The sequence below is a fragment of the Bos indicus genome, chromosome 3, assembly GCF_029378745.1.
Source record: "Bos indicus isolate NIAB-ARS_2022 breed Sahiwal x Tharparkar chromosome 3, NIAB-ARS_B.indTharparkar_mat_pri_1.0, whole genome shotgun sequence".
Lineage (NCBI taxonomy): Eukaryota > Metazoa > Chordata > Mammalia > Artiodactyla > Bovidae > Bos > Bos indicus.
In genome coordinates, this window is record NC_091762.1 from 81,820,525 (window position 1) to 81,843,506 (window position 22,982).

The 22,982-nt window shown below is 41.2% G+C and overlaps 1 protein-coding gene across 1 annotated transcript in view; it reads right to left on the reverse strand.

Annotated features, from left to right (window-relative positions):
- Window positions 1–22,982, reverse strand: part of ROR1 (receptor tyrosine kinase like orphan receptor 1) — a 469,844-nt gene that overhangs the window by 230,903 nt on the left and 215,959 nt on the right. The window lies entirely within an intron of this gene.

Genomic DNA, 22,982 nt, shown 5'->3' on the forward strand with positions numbered 1-22,982 from the left:
ATGTAGCAGGGCTATAGTCTGTACTCAATTTTCGATTTTACTTCCGTTGACGTTGACTAATGTACAAATAGCCTGGCTTAAAGGATCTGGGAAACACTAGGTCACAGTGTGAAATATATGCTAATATAGCACAATTTATATAAAAATAGAGGAATGTAAATAGCTAACTGAAGCCAGAGGTAGTGGCTCCAGCCAAGTGGAGACTGAGGAACATTGATAATGCAAAGAGAATGTTGTTCTCATTAAAACCTCCAGGAACACTACCCTGAGGTTTTCTTCCAGTTTACATGCCATGATAAATTAAAACTGAATATCCACTGCTCTCTGAAAGTAGGCGTGTGTCTCTGCGTGACTGAATGAGGGTATGACATGTTAAACAACCTAAATTAAAAGTCAGTATGATACAAAGATTAACACCCTCAGCCCCCATGGCTGAAGAACTGACAGAATAGTGGGGAAAAGCTCAAAGTGTGTAACATTGCCAGATGCATGACAAAGTAGAACAAGCTCAGTTGAAAACAACTGTTGTTTATTTAGTGTTTATGGGTCAGGCATGAGAATTTCACACTCATTATCTCATTTAGTCCTCATGATGTAGATTAAAAACCAGTATAATATTTATTTATATAATACATTTTCTGCTGAAATCATTCCACAGCAAAACCAAGGGTGACTCATCTATGAGCCATTCCCAGAGTCAGGCAGGCTCTCAGACCTCCTACAGCTTCTGACTGCTTGGGTCCGTGCAAAAGCATCAAGGGGTAAAAACAGTACAGGCAGGAACAACAGAAAAGCCATTCATGGATTTTAGGGAACTGAGGAAGAAAACCCAGAATTTAAGGTGAAGTTCAAAATTATACATGATTCATTAGATGGTATGGGTTTGGTTCTCTTCTGCTACTGTCTGTCTTCCATGCCATAATCCACACACCATATGGTTACACTTTTCTCAGAATCCCTTGGTTAGAACCTTCACTGGGCATCGACTGTGCATGAGATAAAGTTTAAAGCCCTCAGCAGAGTATGCAAAGTCCTCTATAATCTAGTTTCCCATTATTCCAGCTATGTTAAATTACAGCTCACCATTCCAAAGACACTTCACCTTTCATGCCTTGGTTATCTCTGCTGGGATGTCATTTCTATCCCTCTGCCCTCCCTCAATTCTTTCTCCAATATTCACATTAGAACAGGAATCATCATTTACTACTGTAATTTCAGTGCAAGGAATAGAGTTGGTGCTAAGTGAATGTTTATTGAATGTAAGAATGAGGGAGTTAAAGAAAGTCATAAATGAAATGAAGGAGGGAGGTACAGAGGAGCAAATTTTCTCTTATCTTTCAGTCTTCCAAGCAGACATCATGCCCTCCTCTGAGCTGTACAAGAACCTAGTCAGACACCCCTTTATACTGTTCTCCAATTTCCTCTATTGCTGTGTTTCTTCCCCATCTATACTCTCAGCTATACTATCTTAAAGGCAAGGACTGTGTTTTTCTAGATAGCCAATGCTTAGCTGAGTGCCTAGCAGTAAACAAGAAATGATTGAATGAATCCTTTTGAAGTTCTTATAAATCCCACTTAAAGGAACTCCTTCAGCTAGTAGTAACTTGGAGGTCTCAGTTAACATTTGGATTGGGTCCTGGGATTCAAGTTGGGCAGATCGGGTAAATAAACATCTGACAAAATATGGTCCAAGTAAGGGCTCTTTCTGTTTTTGTGAGCCAACCTAGATTTAAGCACTGAAGCTCATCCTCCTTAGAAAATTCTAAATGTCTTCACTCAGAAGCTGTTTATACACACTTTTCATAAACTTAGTTATCAGATTTCTCAGCCTAGAGTTGACTAGACACAACAAATGGAGAGCAGGAAAGGAGATGGAGGCAGATAAACTAGAAAGTACTCTGAGGAGAAAGAAAGGGGACCCAAGGACTCAAAAAGCCTAACAATTTGGGGCAATGAGTCTAGAGTTCAACAGACAGTGGGTCTGCATGCTGTGGCAGCACTGTGCAATAACTCACAATGATGACTACGCATTATTGTGAAAAGGTAGCCCTCTTTACAACGACAGAGGTGTGTGGGCAATCCCTTAAGGAAGATTTCCATCAAACAGCAAACCATTTGGCATTCAACAGGGAATGCTTTTATCAGTTGGAAAATTCACTTAGGCAGAACAGCTAATGAGCTGACAATGCCAGATATGAAATGTGCTACTATAGAAACCCAAGAGGCTTCATGTTGTGCATCTGTCCATTTCCAGCTACCCAACACACACAAAAAAAGGACCAAGAGAAACATCAGCATGAAAATACCACATTGAGTCAAGATCCTAAATGCAATTCCAGGAGAGGCTATATTCCCAGTCAATCCCAAACCAACTACACAGCCTTAAATGGCCCTCTGCACAGAAACTCTTTTAGGAGCTTATGTTTGATACAAAGAAAGTCAACATGAAGTCAACAGCTAGCTGCAACACACAAATGACATTTACAGGATTAGCATCCAGTGCAGAACGAGCCAGGGATAATTCTCTGAGCCACAAAGCAATCACTATGCACTGATTTTAACCCTATGCCATGAACCACCCTTTCAAAGCTGAACAAATAGCAAACTTTAAATGTAACAGGCTGTGGTCTGGCTTCAGGGAGAGAGAGGGGCAAATACTTTGGTGGGTGAGGGAGGTGGCAGCAGTATACAGGTTCCATAACTCTGTTCTTTCATTGACCATTCCCCTCTTTCCATTTCCCTCTCCCCTCTAGAGGCTTCCCTGAGTCTGAGGTTCAATCTGGGACCCCTTGAAAGGAAATATTCTCAATATCCCTGTCTCCTCCTATTCAGCCACCCTCATTCACTCCACGTTAATTAGACCATTCTTGCCCAGGCAATTAAGCAAGGCAGTTTCACATAAATGACCTCATTTCTGTAACAAATTTGAAAATGACATGTTTCAACTTGGTCTTTATGAACTATAGGGCACATAGTAAGAATACATTAATACATAGACTGAGGTCTGTTTAGAAAAGCTTACATGTGCTTTGCTAAAAGAAAGAACAGGAACTACTATTCAGTAATCAACTACTGTGAGCCACATGGAGTGGGGTACTTTGCCTCCCATTGTTTCTTGTTTAATCTTTACAATAACTTGGCAAGGAAGTATTATATAGTAAATGAGGAAACTGGCTCTGAGAAATTATTCTCAGCTCAAAATCCTGCAGCTAGTTGATGATTCTAGCTAGAGCCAGAATTCAGACTTGGGTCTGTTGGATCTTGAAGGTATAACATACTTCACTCTACCATGCTTATTAAAGAATCAAAACATTTTCCCATTGGACAGTTCAGTTGCTCAGCCATGTCCAACTCTTTGTGACCCCATGTACTGCAGCATGCTAGACTTCCTTGTATATCACCAACTCCCAGAGTTTGCTCAAACTCATGTCAATGGGGTCGGTGATGCCATCCAACCATCACATGCTCTGCGTCCCCTCCTCCTCCTGCCTTCCATCTTTCCCAGCATCAGGGTCTTTTCCAATAGGTCAGATCTTTGCATCAGGTGGCCAAAGTACTGGAGTTTCAGCTTCAGCATCAGTCCTACCAATGAATATTGGTATTCAGGACTACCAATATTCAGGTACTGATTTCCTTTAGGATGGACTGATTGGATCTCCTTGCAGTTTAAGGGACTCTCAAGAGTCTTCTCTAATACCACTGTTCAAAAGCATCGATTCTTCAGTGCTCAGCTTTCTTTTTAGTCCAATTCTCACATCCATACATGACTACTGGAAAAACCATAGCCTTGACTAGACAGACCTTTGTTGGCAAAGTAACGTCTCTGCTTTTTAACATATTGTTAAGGTTTGTCATAGTTCTTCTTCCAAGGAACAAGCATCTTTTAATTACAGGGCTTCAGTCATCATCTGCAGTGATTTTGGAGCCCAAGAAAATAGTCTGTCACTGTTTCCATTGTTTCCCCATCTATTTGCCATGAAGTGATGGGACCAGATGTCATGATCTTAGATTTCTGAATGTTGAGTTTTAAGCCAGCTTTTTCACTCTCCTCTTTCACTTTCATCAAGAGGCTCTCCAGTTCCCCTTCACTTTCTGCCATAAGGATGTTGTCATCTGCATATCTGAGATTATTGATATTTCTCCTGGCAATCTTGATTCCAGCTTGTGCTTCATCCAGTTCAGCGTTTCTCATAATGTACTCTGCAGAGAAGTTAAATAAGCAGGGAGACAATATACAGCCTTGACGTACTCCTTCCCCAGATTGGTAAGGTGGTCTGGTATTCCCATCTCTTTAAGAATTTTCTACAGTTTGTTGTGATCCACACAGTCAAAGGCTTTGGCATAGTCAATAAAGCAGAAGTAGCTGTATTTTTGGAACTCTCTTGTTTTTTCTATGATCTGATGGATGTTGGCAGTTTGATCTCTGGTTCCTCTGCCTTTCCTAAATCCAGCTTGAACTTCTGGAAGTTCTTGATTCGCGTACTGTTCAAGCCTCACTTGGAGAATTTTGAGCATTACTTTGTTAGCATGTGAGAAGAGTGCAATTGTGCAGTAGTTTGAACATTCTATGACATTCCCTTTCTTTGGGATTGGAATGAAAACTGACCTTTTCCAGTCCTGTGGCCACTGCTGAGTTTTCCAAACTTGTTGGCATATAAAATTTGCCCATTGCAGCCCATTTAGTTCACTGATTCCTAAAATGTCGATGTTCACTCTTGCCATCTCCTGTTTGACCACTTCCAATTTACCTTGATTCATGGACCTAACATATCAGGTTCCTATGCAATATTGTTCTTTACAGCATCAGATTTTACTTCCATCACCAGCCACATCCACAACAGGGCGCTGTTTTCACTTTGGCTCCATCTCTTTATCCTTTCTGGAGTTATTTTTCCACTCTTCCCCAGTAGCACAGTGGGCACTACCGACCCGGAAAGTTCACCTTTCATTGTCATATCTTTTTGCCTTTTCATCCTGTTCATGGTGTGCTCAAGGACTTGTCTAACTTGAAGAAACTATGAGCCATGTCGTGTAGGGCCACCTAAGATGAATGGGCCATGGTGGAGAGTTCTGACAAAACATGGTCCACTGGAGAAGGGAATGGCAAACCACTTCAGTATTCTTGCCTTGTGAATCCCTTTGGACAATGGGGAGCTAAAGGAATTTTAATGCTGTGGTCTGGTGTGAAAGGGGCTTCCGGGGTAGCTCAGTGGTAAAGAATCCGCCTGCTAATGCAGGACACGCAGGTTCACCCCCTGGGTCGGGAAGATCCCCTGGAAATGGCAACCCACTCCACTATTCTTGCCTGGGAAATTCCATGGATAGAGGGCCCTGATGACCCTGTGACCATAGGGTCACAGAAGAGTCAGACATGACTTAGCGACTAAGCAACAACTGATGTGATAATACTCTAAATCAACCCAGTTGGAAATCCTGAGGGACTACAAGGTACCAGCCCCATACACCTGTCTTACTGAGTATTTCTAAAGCCTTAAAATCAGGTTCAAAGCAGCTTCAAGGATAGTTCTATTTGGGGAATGTAATCAGAACTGCAAAACCCTGAAAAGGTATGGAAAGGCCACTTTAACTTTCTTAGCCATTGCTTCCAGAAGGGTCTTCCTTCTTGTTGCCCATTTCTCAGCAGTGTGAGAAGAGAGGTTAGGACACTGCACAATCTTTTTCTCCAATCTCAGTATCAACCAATATCATCAATACCAAGCAGAGGACTTGCTACCAGCTGCCAGGTGTTGATAGTCTGGGGAAGTGGTAAAGAATAAAGAAATTTAAGAGAGCAATTCAGACTATCACACAGTATTCTCTGGGCCTTAGTTTCCAAATCTGCAAAATGTAAGAAGGTGATAAAATTTCTTTCTGATGTTGTCATAATAATCAAAGAGATGATACATATAAAGTATGCTGCTGCTGCTGCTGCTAAGTCGTTTCAGTCATGTCCGACTCTGTGCGACCCCATAGACGGCAGCCCACTAGGCTCCCCCATCCCTGGGATTCTCCAGGCAAGAATACTAGAGTGGGTTGCCATTTCCTTCTCCAGTGCATTAAAGTGAAAAGTGAAAGGGAAGTCGCTCAGTCATGTCTGACTCTTAGCGACCCCATGGACTGCAGCCTACCAGGCTCCTCCATCCATGGGATTTTCCAGGCAAGAGTACTGGAGTGGGGTGCCATTGCCTTCTCTGCATATAAAGTATAGATAGATCATAATACCTGGCACATTATAAGCTCTTAATCATTACAGCTGAATATATAATAGTGCCTTTAACATTCTCTTCTTGTGTTGTTCATAAATATTTTGTGAGCTTAGTAAGTCACAATAACAGCTCAAGGTAATATTTACTGAGTGCTTAGTATGTGCCAGGCACTGTTTCAATTTTTTATTTAATCATTACAATACCATTAAAAGGTAGGCACTACTATTATTCCCATTTTACCAGTAAGAACACCAAGGCACCCATAGAGATCCTCCTCCAATGCAGGAGACACAAGTGATACAGGTTCAATCCCTGGGTCAGGAAGATTCCCTGGAGAAAGAAATGGCAACCCACTCCAGTACTCTTGCCTGGGAAATCCCATGGGCAGCAGAGCTTGGCAGGCTACAGTCCATTGGGTCACAAAGAGTGGGACACAACTGAGCACGCACACACACACACACACACACACACACACGTACGCATTATCAAGTTAACCGGGCGCGCGCGCGCACACACACACACACACACACACACGTACGCATTATCAAGTTAACCGGACACACACACACACACACACACACACACACACACACACACGTACGCATTATCAAGTTAACTGGGGAGTCTGATTGGATGTCCCACTGCTCCACTTGTTGTAATTACTTTTACTATTATCTTGTATAATTATCATAGCTCCCACTGGTCCCAAGGGAATTCTCATTTAACTCCTTGAAAGCAGTTCCTAGGAATACTCTAATTCATCAAAATCGTATATTTTAAACTCCCAGAGTTTGAAAGGACATTTAATTCTCTGATACTTAATGCAGTCTCTTCAGTTTAACTTCCTGGCTATTTAAAGATGTCTTGAGCTTGCTCCAAGTTTACTGAGTCTCCCCAGAAAACAAGATCTTCTTAATGGCTTTGGTTTCGTGGACTTCGTAAACATTCTGAGAATGATAAAAGGATCACATGTGGTGTTATCTTATTGAATAATGGTCTGGTGTGTCTTCTCCTAAATGAAATGTTGGAGTAATGTTTTTGTACGCCAGTGATACATTAGAATAATACCATATATTTATACAGTGCTTTGCAATTTTCAAAGTGCTTTCCCAATTACTGTCTCATTTGATCCTCACCGCAGGCTTGCAAAGCAAGCAGGGCCACTGTTATTACCAGCCTCATTTTATAGGCAGTGTGGTCAAGCAGAGAGTACCCCAGGTTTTGAAGGAAAACAGAATAGGGTTGTGTTCCCTGCTCCTCAATATTCTAGCTGTGTGATCTTGAACTAGTTTCCCAAACTCTCCAAGCTTTAGTCTCTTCATCTGCCAATTGGGCAGAATAATTTACAAGGTCATACAGAGGATCAAATGAAGTCATCAATGTAAAGCAATTAGAACAGTTGTCGTTCAGTTGCTCAGTCGTGTCTGACTCTTTATGACCCCCATGGACTGCACCATGCCAGGCCTCCCTGTCCTTCACCATCTCCCGGGGCTTGCACAAACTTATGTCCATTAAGTCAGTGATGCCATCCAATCATCTCATCCTCTGCTGTCCCCTTCTCCTTCTGCCTTCAATCTTTCTTAGCATGAACAGTGCCTATCACTAATTATTTTACTATCATTATTATTAATTATTTTTAGTATTATTTGTTACTGGACAAATCATCATTAACAAGAGAAAACCAAAAAGGAGGCAGTGAGAGCAAAGTCCTAAAAATGAATTGGGCAAAGTGGGCTTTTATACCCTTTCAGGCCATTGGTTGCCAAGGAAGGGAGGGTGTGACTCCATGTGGGTAAGCCATGAAGAGATCCAGAGGAAGGGAAATGAATGGACTGCACCCACTTCTGGGCAAGGCACCTTCGCTTTCTCAGAGCAAACCTGAAACCCTGGGCCATGCCCACCCTCCCCTGCCTTCCATCCATCTTCCCAGTGGCCAGGACCAGGTGGAGACTCCCAGCCAGAGAAATCCAGGACCCCAGACTCTCAAGACACCATGAAGGAGTCATGCATCAGCCCAGTCTACATCAGGATCTGCATCCTGATTGAGTCATTGGATGAACTCCCTTCTTATCAGAGTTGCCTTTCAGAAGATAACAAAGGAACTCTCTCTAGGTGCGGAGAGGAAACGAAAGCATAGTGTCAACCAGCAAACTCTGCCTTGAAGACAACATCAATCCTAGCTTCTGGGAGGTCTCACTTAGCCCCACTTGGGATGCTTCTAACTTCTCTGGGCTTCCAGCCCCACCCCACCCTATCCTGTCCCAGGACAGACTAGACTCCTAAGGTTGGGGCCAAATGTCTATGAGGCAGGAGCAGAGACAGGGGAGCTTGTGCGACCTGATTCCTCTTCTGGCTCCATTCTGGGCTCAGCAGGCTGTGTAGTATGTTGGACCTCAGAGTCTCCATAAGTAAAAAAAAAAAAAAAAAAAAAATCACGAGAATGAAATGAGACCATAGATGTCAGCCCTAAGCACCATGCCCCCTATTGTTCAATAATTAAGTCATGTCCAACCCTTTGCAATCCCATGAACTACTGCACACCAGGCTTCCTATGCCTCCTATGAAGTGAAGTGAAGTCGTTCAGTCGAGTCTGACTCTTTGCGACCCCGTGGACTGTAGCCTACCAGGATCCTCCGTCTATGGGATTTTCCAGGCAAGAGTACTGGAGTGGGATGCCATTTCCTTCTCCAGGGGATCTTCCTGACCCAAGGATTGAATCCAGGTCTCCCGCATTGTAGGCAGACACTTTACCGTCTGAGCCACCAGGGAAGTCCTACAGAGTAGATGCCTCCTATAGACTAGATGAAAAAATAAATGATGGTGGCCAATTTTATATTTATTGTCACTGCTATTATTGTTATTAATTATACCAAAGTGATTCAGATTTATCTGATCTGGCAACATGAGTGATCCAGACAAGCGTGTATTTTTTTCTTCTACTAAATCCCAAAATCAAAAGCCTCATCTATCCTCCTTTCACAATCTGCTAATGTGATCACGACAGCTTCCTGGGCCCGTTTCTGTAATTGACCTCTCCTGATAACCCACCCTGGCAAGCTATTCAGTGGAGAGGATTTTGTTTGTGGGCAGACAGCACTCTGGCCCCTGAGACAAGTGTCCTTTGGAGGGGCAAGTGTTCCTTGGCCCCCTTACACAGAGCCCCAGAGTAGCTAAGGCCATTCCCACTTCCCTCCCTCCCAGAGCCAGGCAGCTGAAGCCAACCATGCCTTCCGCCTAAACCCAAACCCCATTTTCTAAGCTTAACATAAACCAAGTGAGACGTCTGTTGACAGATGGTAAAGGGCAAGAGATTGAAAGTGACCTTGTAGATAACAGCTGAGGTCTGTGTCTGCCCAGGCCCAACCTGACAATTACCTTGCCCCCAAAATGATACCATTTATAGAAGCTTTGGCTAATCATAGGTGTAAGGCCAATGGTGGTACTTTTCTAAAGTAAATTCTCAAACAAAAGTGGGACCTTAGTATTTGGAGAAATTCCTCACTGGTCAGCAGGAAGGAGCACAAAAAAGGAACAGCAGTGATATGAGGTCACACCGGTGCTGACTCATTGTATTATGTGGATTGACTGTCCCAGGGAGGTAGGGCCATGGCAGTGTGACTTAAGAGAACAGTCTGCATCAAGGATTCTCCTGGCCTCTCATTTCTGGGAGGGATCTCCCACCACCTTCACAACCTTGGGCTGTTTCTTCACATTCCTCAGGTCCTAGCTGCTTCATTCTTATATCATTCTTATATCTTATATCATTCTTATATCAGAGAAATTAATACCAAATCTATTTTTTCTTTTAGTAAAAATGTTGGACCCTTGATGCAAAGGGTTGAGTTAATCCCTTTCCTTATTCCTTGTTCATTATCAACACTGGTCCAGGAAAAACCCCTCTCTTATTTATTTTTCTGTTGATTCCCTTTAACCCATAGTCTCCTCCCCTAGCCCACGCAGCCACCCCAGTGTTTGACATGTAATCTACCAGTTCCCAAACATTCTTGCAAATGAGCATTGTCATTCTGTGTGTATGTAGTTTTAATTTTTGTACCTGGAGTTGAGTTTTAGATCTCTTTCTGTTACTTATCATTTTTACCCAGCATTGTACTTTCAAATTCATCTATGTCATCATCAGCATATCTATATCATTACTTCTAACAGCTGCATCCTATTTAAGCTGGTCGTTTGTCCTTGGCTCTTTCTGGGCCATTCGATCATTCTTTCTGTAGCTCTAGACCCCTGAGGCTGACCTCTTCTACCTTGAACTGCATAGTTCTAGCCTTCTGGCTCACTCTGCAGACCTGAGACTGCTCAGCTTCCAGGAGTCTGTGAGTCAATTTCTTTTTTTTTCTTTTCTTTTCTTTTATTTTTAAACTTTACATAATTGTATTAGTTTTGCCAAATATCAAAATGAATCCATCACAGGTATACATGTGCTCCCCATCCTGAACCCTCCTCCCTCCTCCCTGCCCATACCATCCTTCTGGGTGGTCCCAGTGCACTAGCCCCAAGCATCCAGTATCGTGCCTTGAACCTGGACTGGCATCGCGTTTCATACATGATATTTTACATGTTTCAATCCCATTCTCCCAAATCTTCCCACCCTCTCCCTCTCCCACAGAGTCCATAAGACTATTCCATACATCAGTGTCTCTTTTGCTGTCTCGTACACAGGGTTATTGTTATCATCTTTCTAAATTCCATATATATGCGTTAGTATACTGTATTGGTGTTTTTCCTTCTGGCTTACTTCACTCTGTATAATAGGCTCCAGTTTCATCCACCTCATTAGAACTGATTCAAATGAATTCTTTTTAATGGCTGAGTAATACTCCACTGTGTATATGTACCACAGCTTTCTTATCCATTCATCTGCTGATGGACATCTAGGTTGCTTCCATGTCCTGGCTATTATAAACAGTGCTGCGATGAACATTGGGGTACATGTGCCTCTTTCTCTTCTGGTTTCCTCAGTGTGTATGCCCAGCAGTGGGATTGCTGGATCATAAGGCAGTTCTATTTCCAGTTTTTTAAGGAATCTCCACACTGTTCTCCATAGTGGCTGTACTAGTTTGCATTCCCACCAACAGTGTAAGAGGGTTCCCTTTTCTCCACACCCTCTCCAACATTTATTATTTGTAGACTTTTGAATCGCAGCCATTCTGACTGGTGTGAAATGGTACCTCATAGTGGTCTTGATTTGCATTTCTCTGATAATGAGTGATGTTGAGCATCTTTTCATGTGTTTGTTAGCCCTCTGTATGTCTTCTTTGGAGAAATGTCTATTTAGTTCTTTGGCCCATTTTTTGATTGGGTCATTTATTTTTCTGGAGTTGAGCTGTAGGAGTTGCTTGTATACTTTTGAGATTAGTTGTTTGTCAGTTGCTTCATTTGCTATTATTTTCTCCCATTCTGAAGGCTGCCTTTTCACCTTGCTGATAGTTTCCTTTGATGTGCAGAAGCTTTTAAGGTTAATTAGGTCCCATTTGTTTATTTTTGCTTTTATTTCTGATATTCTGGGAGGTGGGTCATAGAGGATCCTGCTATGATGTATGTCAGAGAGTGTTTTGCCTATGTTCTCCTCTAGGAGTTTTATAGTTTCTGGTCTTATGTTTAGATCTTTAATCCATTTTGAGTTTATTTTTGTGTATGGTGTTAGAAAGTGTTCTAGTTTCATTCTTTTACAAGTGGTTGACCAGTTTTCCCAGCACCACTTGTTAAAGAGATTGTCTTTAATCCATTGTATATTCTTGCCTCCTTTGTCAAAGATAAGGTGTCCATATGTGCGTGGATTTATCTCTGGGCTTTCTATTTTGTTCCATTGATCAATATTTCTGTCTTTGTGCCAGTACCATACTATCTTGATGACTGTGGCTTTGTAGTAGAGCCTGAAGTCAGGTAGGTTGATTCCTCCAGTTCCATTCTTCTTTCTCAAGATCGCTTTGGCTATTTGAGGTTTTTTGTATTTCCATACAGATTGTGAAATTATTTGTTCTAGCTCTGTGAAGAATACTGTTGGTAGCTTGATAGGGATTGCATTGAATCTATAAATTGCTTTGGGTAGTATACTCATTTTCACTATATTGATTCTTCCAATCCATGAACATGGTATATTTCTCCATCTATTAGTGTCCTCTTTGATTTCTTTCACCAGTGTTTTATAGTTTTCTATATATAGGTCTTTAGTTTCTTTAGGTAGATATATTCCTAAGTATTTTATTCTTTCCATTACAATGGTGAATGGAATTGTTTCCTTAATTTCTCTTTCTGTTTTCTCATTATTAGTGTATAGGAATGCAAGGGATTTCTGTGTGTTGATTTTACATCCTGCAACTTTACTATAATCATTGATTAGTTCTAGTAATTTTCTGGTGGAGTCTTTAGGGTTTTCTATGTAGAGGATCATGTCATCTGCAAATAGTGAGAGTTTTACTTCTTCTTTTCCAATTTGGATTCCTTTTATTTCTTTTTCTTCTCTGATTGCTGTGGCCAAAACTTCCAAAACTATGTTGAATAGTAATGGTGAAAGTGGGCACCCTTGTCTTGTTCCTGACTTTAGAGGAAATGCTTTCAATTTTTCACCATTGAGGATAATGTTTGCTGTGGGTTTGTCATATATAGCTTTTATTATGTTGAGGTATGTTCCTTCTATTGCTGCTTTCTGGAGAGTTCTTATCATAAATGGATGTTGAATTTTGTCAAAGGCTTTCTCTGCATCTATTGAGATAATCATATGGTTTTTATTTTTCAATTTGTTAATGTGGTGTATTACATTGATTGATTTGCGGATATTGAAGAATCCTTGCATCCCTGGGATAAAGCCCACTTGGTCATGGTGTATGATCTTTTTAATGTGTTGTTGGATTCTGATTGCTAGAATTTTGTTAAGGATTTTTGCATCTATGTTCCTCAGTGATATTGGCCTGTAGTTTTCTTTTTTTGTGGGATCTTTGTCAGGTTTTGGTATTAGGGTGATGGTGGCCTCATAGAATGAGTTTGGAAGTTTACCTTCCTCTGCAATTTTCTGGAAGAGTTTGAGCTTGTTCCCTTAGAGGAGTGTATGAGAATTTCTTTGGTTTGTATACCCAGAGGTAAAATTTCTGGGTCATGGAATGTATCAACTGTGTAAGGTTTTGAAGTATAATACTATAACAAAACTAAAACATTTTACAATTATTTACAGAGTGTTTACCATGCGCCAGACACTATGTGTGTGAACTAGAGACAGAATAATCTGCAAAATAATCCTTGTCCCTACTGAACTTTCAACAAAAAAGTATATAAGTGATCTGGCACACTGTTTTTGCCTAAGAAGTGTGTAATTATCATTGAGACCAAAATTATCTATATCGCACAGTTTATTGTCCACATTAACATGACTTTACTGTTCCATTAATCTTCATCAGCTTGATTTTACTATTCCAGGAAATTCTTGGCCAGGAAGATAAGGGTTGCAAATAACTTCCTGAAAACCCCATTTAATAAACATCAAACTGATCAACTTTTCCATAGACAGCATGAAATGACTGTTTATCATTCTCACTGAGAGTGGTGTTCACTAATTCTAAACTATTACATCTTGATCCTTACACAATTCAATCAAGTCTCTGCATTCAAAGAACGGTCTTAACTCAAATCCCCAAACATCATAAATATCACAGCTTTTCCTTTTCTTCTCTTTCAAGGTAGTGTACTCCCTTATCACAATAATAAATGCAGCTTCGGCCTTTCAACAGGTCATTAGGGTGGTTCTTTCAGGAAGCCAACATCAACTACCACTATAAAGCATGTCTTGTACTTCCTCTTTCCCTCCCTGAATGCAAAAATAAAAGAGGTGGTTTGGGATTAAAGTCAAGATCCTCCAATTATAATCTTAGCTGGACTGATCATAACCCCCAGTGTACACCCACCGCAGATGGACAAAAAAACTTCTGCAACATCAATAAAAAGGGAGGGCAATGGTTGATGATTTCTATGGCACTCCCAACACAAACTGGTATGAAAATCTATTCAGGGAAATCATCAGCAAGAAAAATGTCAGTTTCTTAGGAGATTGAACTTAAGCACACTTGCTGGGAAATGGCAACCCACTCCAGTGTTCTTGCCTGGAAAACCCTATGGACAGAGGGGCCTGGTAGGCTACAGTCCATGGGGTCACAAAGAGTCAGACACAACTGAGTGACTGAGCACTCCTTGAGGGCAAAACCTCTACCATATATTTTGCTGTTGAAACCATATAAAATACACGTTTCTTTTTTTTCAAATTCCACAGCACTATTAGCCCAGTGGATGATCAAAAATAATTTCCAAGTGGAGAAATGTCATTTCCAAGCCATGATTTATGTTCAGCCAATTAAATACTATCCAGTTTAGCAACTGTCAGCATAAATTTTGGAAGATGGCAAGACACTGCATGTGGGCTGAAATAATGGTGGCCTCTTCTCTGATTCCATTCACAGGTCCCTAATAAAGATAAGATATCACCACCAAGGAAATGTCTGGTGGAATACTGTCTCAGCAAATTACACAGCATCAACTTTGTGTGATCTCAAAGCCAGAGAGAAATTATATAATGCCCAGAAATGTGCTTTGGCACAGGGTGGGGGCACTGTGGCACCACTTCGTGTGTGTTCAGCAGTTTCAGCATCCCATGATTTTTCTATTTCACACTTCCAGGCACAGAATTCTGCATAACTGCTTAACTGGTAGATTTGTTGTTGTTGTTTTAGCGGCTAAGTTGTGTCTGACTCTTTGCAACCCCATGGACTGTAGCCCACCAGACCCCTCTGTCCATGGGATTTCCCAAGAGATAGCTGAGCCCAAAATAGTTGGTTTCAGAGAAATCACTCCGGCAGCTAATTATGCTATCTTAGTTATTAACTCACTTTTTAAAAAACTGATCTTCCACTTTAAAAATCCAGATTATTGCTATTTCTAAGGCAGGAAGACACAGAGAGGCACAGCTGAATGATGGGATACTCTCAAGTCTAATGCTAGCATGATTCATTGACAAGCTACAGTATTGTCAAACTACACTATAAACATATAATCAACTTTTATTCATTTGGAAGATATTTCTAGCTTGTGAAGAATCTAGAGTCTTTGCTCCAGCATCATCTTTTTTCCTCTTCCTTCTGCCAGCTATTTGGTTTTAATGTTCACTAGCACCCCCAAAGGAATGTGAAAAACAAAAAACTAGGAAATCAGGCTTCTGGAGAGCAGTTTTAGCAAATCACCTACTGGGCTAAAATGATATTTGATCTGTGCTCTGACTGTTCTCCATTTGTTCCAGATAATAAAGAAGTAGCTTTGATGCAAATAGAATGCCGGGATTGGGAGAAACCTTGGAAGCCATCGCAAATCCATTTTGTAGATTATAAGACTGAGGTTCAATGGGGCAAAATGCTTTGCTGGAGGTCACGTAAGTAGCCAGAGGCAGGGCTAAGATGAGAACTCAAATCTTAAAACTCAATTCAGTGCTTTCCCTTTAAATGTTTTAGTAAGTGTGGTAAAGACATAGGCTGGGAAAAAAGACACGAAAAAATAAAAGTTTATACATCTAACACATTCTCAGGAAGATTCAAGTAACGTCCACATGGAAGACATATTCAATTAACGCTTTACGAAAATTCAAGTAATATTGATGACGTTTGACAATATTTCTTCACCATCTATTATGTACTCTTTTATTTATGTTTTCTCATTTACTCTTCAGCACAGCCTAGTAAAGTTGGTTTCCATTTTGCTGAAAATGAAACTAAGGCTCAGAGAGGCATAAAGACTTGCTCAAGGGCACACAGATAGTAAGGATTTAACTCTAGATTTTAAATCCAAGTTCTCTGGCTCAGTACAGAGCTTTCTTACATATTTCAGTGCTTCACAAACTTCAAGTTGTAACATTCTACTTCCCCAGTATTTTGTTACCAGAGCTACTTGTTGCTGTTTAGTTGCCAAGTCATGTTTAACTCTTTAGCAACCCTGTCGACTGTACCTCACCAGGCTCCTCTGTCCATGGGATTTTCAAGGCGAAATACTGGAGTGGGTGGTCACTTCCTTCTCCAGGGGATCTTCCTGACCCAGGGATCAAACCCATGTCTCCTTCACTGAAAGGCAGATTTATCACTGAGCCATCAGGGAAGACCAACCAGAGCTATTACTGACATACTATTTCCTTAGTTGATACACTGTTTTTACTCAAATAAATTTAGCCTTCATTTAAGATACAATCGGAGAAGGCAATGGCAACGGACTCCAGTACTCTTGCCTGGAAAATCCCATGGACAGAGGAGCTTGGTAGGCTGAAGTCCATGGGGTCGTGAAGAGTCAGACAGGACTGAGCAACTTCACTTTCACTTTTCACTTTCATGCATTGGAGAAGGAAATGGCAACCCACTCCAGTGTTCTTGCCTGGAGAATCCCAGGGATGGTGGAGCCTGATGGGCTGCCGTCTATGGGGTTGCACAGAGTCAGACATGACTGAAGTGACTTAGCAGCGGCAGCAAGATACAATACATATGAAATTATGAGTTTAGTTGGTTAAATACATGAGTTATATAAGTTAAGCATAAAACTTAAATTTTTTGAAAAAGTTTATCTATATGTCATCTGAAATTTCAACTGCAAACTACTCCACACTTTGAGAAACAGGTACCTCATAGGCAAGTTATAAGGAATAGATATACAGCACTTAGAACACTTAGGGCTCTGTGGTCATTGTTTCATTTTCACCATTAGTCAAAGCTTCTTAATCTTTGCAACCACAAGACCCTCCTGAGATATATATATATTTTTTAATGCATATTCCCAGACCCTGTTCCTGGATCTGGGATGAAGGCCAGGGACTGACATTTTAAACAAACATCCGGAATGTCTGTTGCCGACGCTTAAGTCATATGTTGGAAAATCTTGTGCCACGATACTGGAGACTATATGATTTACCAAACCAGGAGTCCCTTAGCATAACTTCCTTCATCAACACTTTAAACAAACACTGATGTTACTTCGGAGTCATCAGATCAGAAACCTGAAGTATCTCCATAGGTCTCTTAATGTAGACCCTATTTCTATAAAGTGCTCCAGCCGTAGAAAATCTCCAACAGGCTGTTATCAACTTTGTTTTCAGAGGTCCTCCTTTGGCAGCCCCTGTGCAAATCTCTCTTTTCCCACTGGGACAGAGGAGCGGTATCTGGAGGGTAGAAGTTCACTCTCTGTAGGCCTTGCGTTTTCATGGGTGGAACTTTCCAAAGAGCAAAGTCATAAATATGCTCTCAGCAGCCCAGGGGGAGCGTTTGATCTTCTGCCCAGTGATCTCTGCTTGTCATCTGCTCAGCCTCATTCATCACACTAAAGACAAGGAGCTAAATGGGAGAGCAAGATCCAGTGTCAGGGATCTCTGCAGAGATGACAGGACAGCCGTCACCCTGGAAGAGGCCAAGGGAGCAGAGGGCACAGAGGTGGAGTGATTGTGGCAAAGCCAGGTGGGCCAGCAGGTGAGTGAGACCAAGAGAAGAGGGACCCAGCTCATCCTCAGCACTGACTCCCTGCCTCTGAATGCCGGCACTGTGGACTGCATAGTCAATTCAATACTCAGCATTTTGAGGCAGAAAGTGGTAACCACCAGCCATGTATTGTTTAGATCTTCAGTCTTTGGTAAAAAATTAAATTAACTGCCAACACTGAATAAAAAGGAAATTGTACAAGCCTGGATTTCCAGTTTTTCTGAACAAATGGAAAATCTCATAACACTAGGCCTATAATCCAAAGTGTCAACAGTTTGATAGAGTTCTACAGTGACCATTTCCATTAGATAGAATATTGATATCCAGTTGTGATGTCCACATCACTCTTCAAAATATTACATCCAGTCTGCTTCACCCAGTCACCTACCTGCCCTGTTGGCAGTGAAGTTGGGAAACCATATGAAACCCACTTTACTAAGTGAAATACAAATGCGCCTATCACATCATCTTCTTTCCTTCCCTGAACCTCTGTAGTTATGAAATGCCAGGGCCCAAGGCTTCACTAATACTTCATAGGTTCAGTAAGCATCAGTTGAATGAATAAAGAAATTTATTGAGCCTAAAGCTATGCTAGGCATCTCAGGGGGTGATATAAAAGTAAGCAAGCCTTGCATAGGATATCAAAGACAGAGTCTGGGGCAGAAAAAAGAGCGTCAGAGTTGGTCTGACTTTGCTTTGTGTCTTTGGGCAAATCACTTAACCTTTCTGATCTTTGGGTTTCTCAACAAAAAAGTAAACATGATTAGGCCTCAGAAGTTTGTTTTAATGGTTAAACAAAAGAATGTATTAATATTTGAGAGCCAGGGCTAGAGGGAAATTTCCTATAAGTACACAGAAGTTAGGAATTGAAATATACATCAGAGAAAGGAGTGTAGGGCAAAGAAGGAAAAGTATACGTTAGGTTGAGGACCTCAGAAAATGCTCCAAGAAGAAAATGGGTTTTAATCAGGACCTTGAGACACACACAGGATCAGGTCTTATTGAGAGATGAGTGAGAAAATTCTAGGCAGGAGAAAGAGTAAGAGCAGAAGAATATAGAGTAGACGGTAGGTTTGATCAGGACGTCAAGGATGGCCATGAATGCCATGTTAAGCACTACGAACTTGGCGTCACACAGTCTGCGTGTGTGCCTGCTAAGTCGCTTCAATCATGTCCGACTCTTCGCAACCCTATGGACTGTAGCCCTTCTGTCCATGGGATTCTCCAGGCAAGAATACTGGAGTGGGTTGCCATGCCCTCCTCCAGGGGATCTTCCAGACCCAGGGATCGAACTCACATTTCTTAAGTCTCTTGAATTGGCAGGCAGATTCTTTACCACTAGCACCACCTGGGGACCCCATCACACAGTCTACTACCTACCATCATGGGTGTGACATGACTGAAGACAAAGTTTTCTCATCTGCAGGCTCTCCTTGAGCCTGAGCTAACTCTTCTTACTCACACCCACTCACACCAATCAGGTATATAAAAGGCCCTGATTCCAGTGACCACACACATACACACACCCTGCTAGCCAGACTCACACCCATCAAGTAGATAAAAGGCCATGATTCCAGTGACCACACACACACACACACACACACACTGCTAGCCAGACTGCTCCAGATCCTCCCTTTATAAGCACCACTATTAGAATGCTCACAATGAAGGGCTTTAAATCAAGCTAAGCAGCGAACTTTAAACTTGGCCCAACTTTTACAAGATTTATGAAAACCTTTCATGTGAGGTTTTGCACATGATTTATTTTTATCTTCCTGGGTAATATATATTTTTAAAGCCCATAATGAGATGAAAGAAACTGGTAGATTTCTACATCACGAACAGTAGTAGAGCTACCCTGGTATTTAACAATCAAAGCATCCTAATACCAGTTGGAGTAAATATTAATGAGATTATTTAAATTATGAAAGTGCTAATGCAGACTTATTGCTTATTATGTGCCAAGCCCTGTTTTAAGTGCATTACATATATTAACTCCCTTAATCTTCACAACAGCCTATGGGTTATACAAGATCAGAATTATCTTCATTTTATTGATGAGGAAAGCAAGGCATAGAAAGGTTAAATAATTTGTCCAAGGTCATATACCTAATAGATGACAGAACTGAGGTTTGAGCCCAGAGTCCACTCTTGAACCAAAATGCCACTCTCTGTTTTGAAGAATATGAGCATCTATGCAAGAGGTAAGGAAAGGGCCACAGAGGGCTTTAAGAGAAGGACTGACTCCATCTGGGTTGTCTGGGTTCAAGAGCAACCTCGGACAGTGTTTGAGGAAGAAGAAGACCCTAAACAGAGAATGTCTTATTGCTGACAGACACCAGAGAAACATAGAAAATCAGAGCTAAAGCCCTTTACACCTCAGCTAGGAAAGCGGTAAGTGTAGTGGCTAAGAGCGAGGGCCCTGGAATCAGACAGCCTGAGCTGATTCCATGCCTCTGCTTTGTGTCCTTAGGCAGGCTACTTAATTTCTCTGGACCTCAATTTTATCATCTGTTCAATGGGAATAATCAATCCTACTTACCTCATGGAATTGTTGAGAAGATCAAAATTATTCATACAAGCAATTAGAATGATGACTGGCATATGAGAAGCTCTCAATCAATGTTAGCTATTATTCTAATGTTGGTATTCCCCTCTTTCTGATCAGAATCTAACAAAGCAGCTCCATGTATAGTTAGGTTTATTTCATTTTTAAGTGTGCTGACCTTAGGATTTAGTCACATCCATGTAGGACCTATGAGCTCATGAAGTGGACCATCTAGGGTCAGTTTTCCAGACAGACTGGAGCACCTCCTAATAGAAGAAAGATTTACCAGCCAGGGTTTGAATCAAGGAAGAACCAAGAGAACAAAAATATTGTTCTATTATTATTATTTTGATCTTCTCTTTATGCCCAGATTAATGTGACCTGAAGAAATAAAAATTACTTATTTTTAATCAATTGATTAAGTATCTACCATTACCTATTATTGCACTAGGTTCTAGAAACCCAAAAGGTAATGGCCCCTCCCCTCACAGAGCCCATGATCTGGTGAGAGAGGAACCAGGCAATGTCTTAACAGTGATGAAAGGGGGGTGGATGGGGTGCTATGGGAACAGGAAGCAGCAGTGTCCAACCTACACTTAGGAATTTGGGGAAGATTTCCTGAAGGTAGTAATACCTGATTCAAGATCTAAGAAATAAAATGGAGTGGTCCAGATAAGAGAGGGAAGGGGTAGCTGACGCTTTAAGATTTAAGGAAAAGCGGGATAGGCAATGAGACTGGAGAAGTCAGGATGACCATAGCAAGCAGACTAGATTTTATTCTTTATTCTAAGGGCAGGGGAAGACATAGAGATGGTGCTATGCGGAGGAATGATGTAATCAGAGTTACACTAAGAAAGACTAGTTATCTGGAATGTCACATTCCTCAAGGAATGATTGGGAATTCCCTGGCAGTCCAGTGGTTGGGACTCTGCACTTTCACTGCAAAGGGCCCAGGTTTGATCCCTTGTTAGGGAACTAGGATTCCACATGCCACACGATGTGGCCAAATAAATAGTTCTTTTATTTAAAAAGAAATGACTGGCAGCTAGAAAACCTGAGGAAAAGAAGCAGGGATTAGAGTAAAGAGGGGACCAAAATAAACAATAGTTCTGTAAGAATGGGAATCAACAGAACTTGATGGGTCATTAGATGCAGACTGGAGAGCAGGAAAGGAAATGGAAGAGGAGAAATTTCTGGCTTGGGCGCTGGATGGACAGAGGAGTGTGGAGAGATAAAACACAGGAGAAAAACTGGTTTGGGTGGGGATGGGAGGAGAAGATGACACCAAACTCAGTCTTGGTTAAGCTGAGCTTTAGATGGTTCTTAGACACCCAATGGGAGCTAACAATTGGCTCTGAGTCTGAGGTCAGAAGAGCAACCCAGAATGGACAAACGGATGGGAAACCATCACTCGGCAGGTACTGGTTGGGATGATGGGAGAGAAGGAAACTTTCAAGTGAGAGCCTGGAATACGAGAGAAGTATAAAGGTGGTACCAAACCACAAACAGCAGCAGAACTTGAGGGAAAGGGAAAGAAAGCAGGAGTGCCCAAAGTGAAATAGCTTGCCCGTATCCCCTCCACCCCTGAGGGCATTAAACTTCATGGGGGCAGGTTTTCCATCTCGTTCCATATTTTTGTTCCCAGCACCTGGCACAGAGCCTGGCAGAAAGCAGCAACTCAGTAAATATTTCTTGCATGAAGTAAACTGTCTAGGTCCACACAATCAGAAAGCAGCACAGCCACAGTAGTTGGGATGACCCCAAACAGGATTTCACTCTCTGTGGGCTGAAAGAATCCAGGATAAAGTGATAAGGAAGGTTCCCCAGTAGCTCTATAACTCTAGGATTCCAAGGATGGTCTTGCTTAGTACACCTCATCATTAAGAACACTTAATAAAAACTTATTCTTTCATTTTGTTATTTCCTGGGTCTGTACCACCTTCTGCACCACCTTGTGCTGAGTGAACTCCTGCAGACTTGATGGTTGTGCTGTTGTGGTCACAGGCAGAAGGGTCTACATGGGACCTTCTTTTTCTGCCAGTGCAGTGGACACGGATCTCAGCCAGGCAGTTCACTGGATGCCACTCTCAGAACCTTTTAGAAAAGGGCCTGCTGCCAAGCATGAACCTAGTGGGTGTGTACAATCAACTTCAGAGTAGCATAGCTTGATTCATCTCACTCTTTTCTGGTATGGTATTTCCCATGCATCCAAGAAATTGGCACTGATATTCTTAGTGTTCTTTAATATCTATTTTAGGTAAGGTTCTATATTTAGATAAAGCTTATCTAAATATATAAATAAGTTCCAAATATCTAAATTTAAATACCGCAATAAATTTAGATATTTGCATAGGTTTCTATATTTTATATTTCTCTTAAGAAAATATTAGTCATTGCTATAAAAAACAGAGAGAAATGTCAACAGGAGAATAAAAATATTTCATAATCTTTTTATCCAGAAATAATCGTTATTATCATTTGGGGTTATTCCCACTCCATTTCTACACGCTATTTTTAAATAGTTGAGATTGAATAAAATATGAGTATATTTCTTAATATTCTATTCTATTTTATGTATATACTAAATTTATAAAATCATTCTCCTCTTGCTGAGCATTTTTCTATTTTTTTAATACTGAAAGATTGCTATTAATAACTTTGTCCATAAGTTATCTATGAGTGTGTGTTAGTTGCTCAGTCATGTCCGACTCTTTGCAACCCCATTGG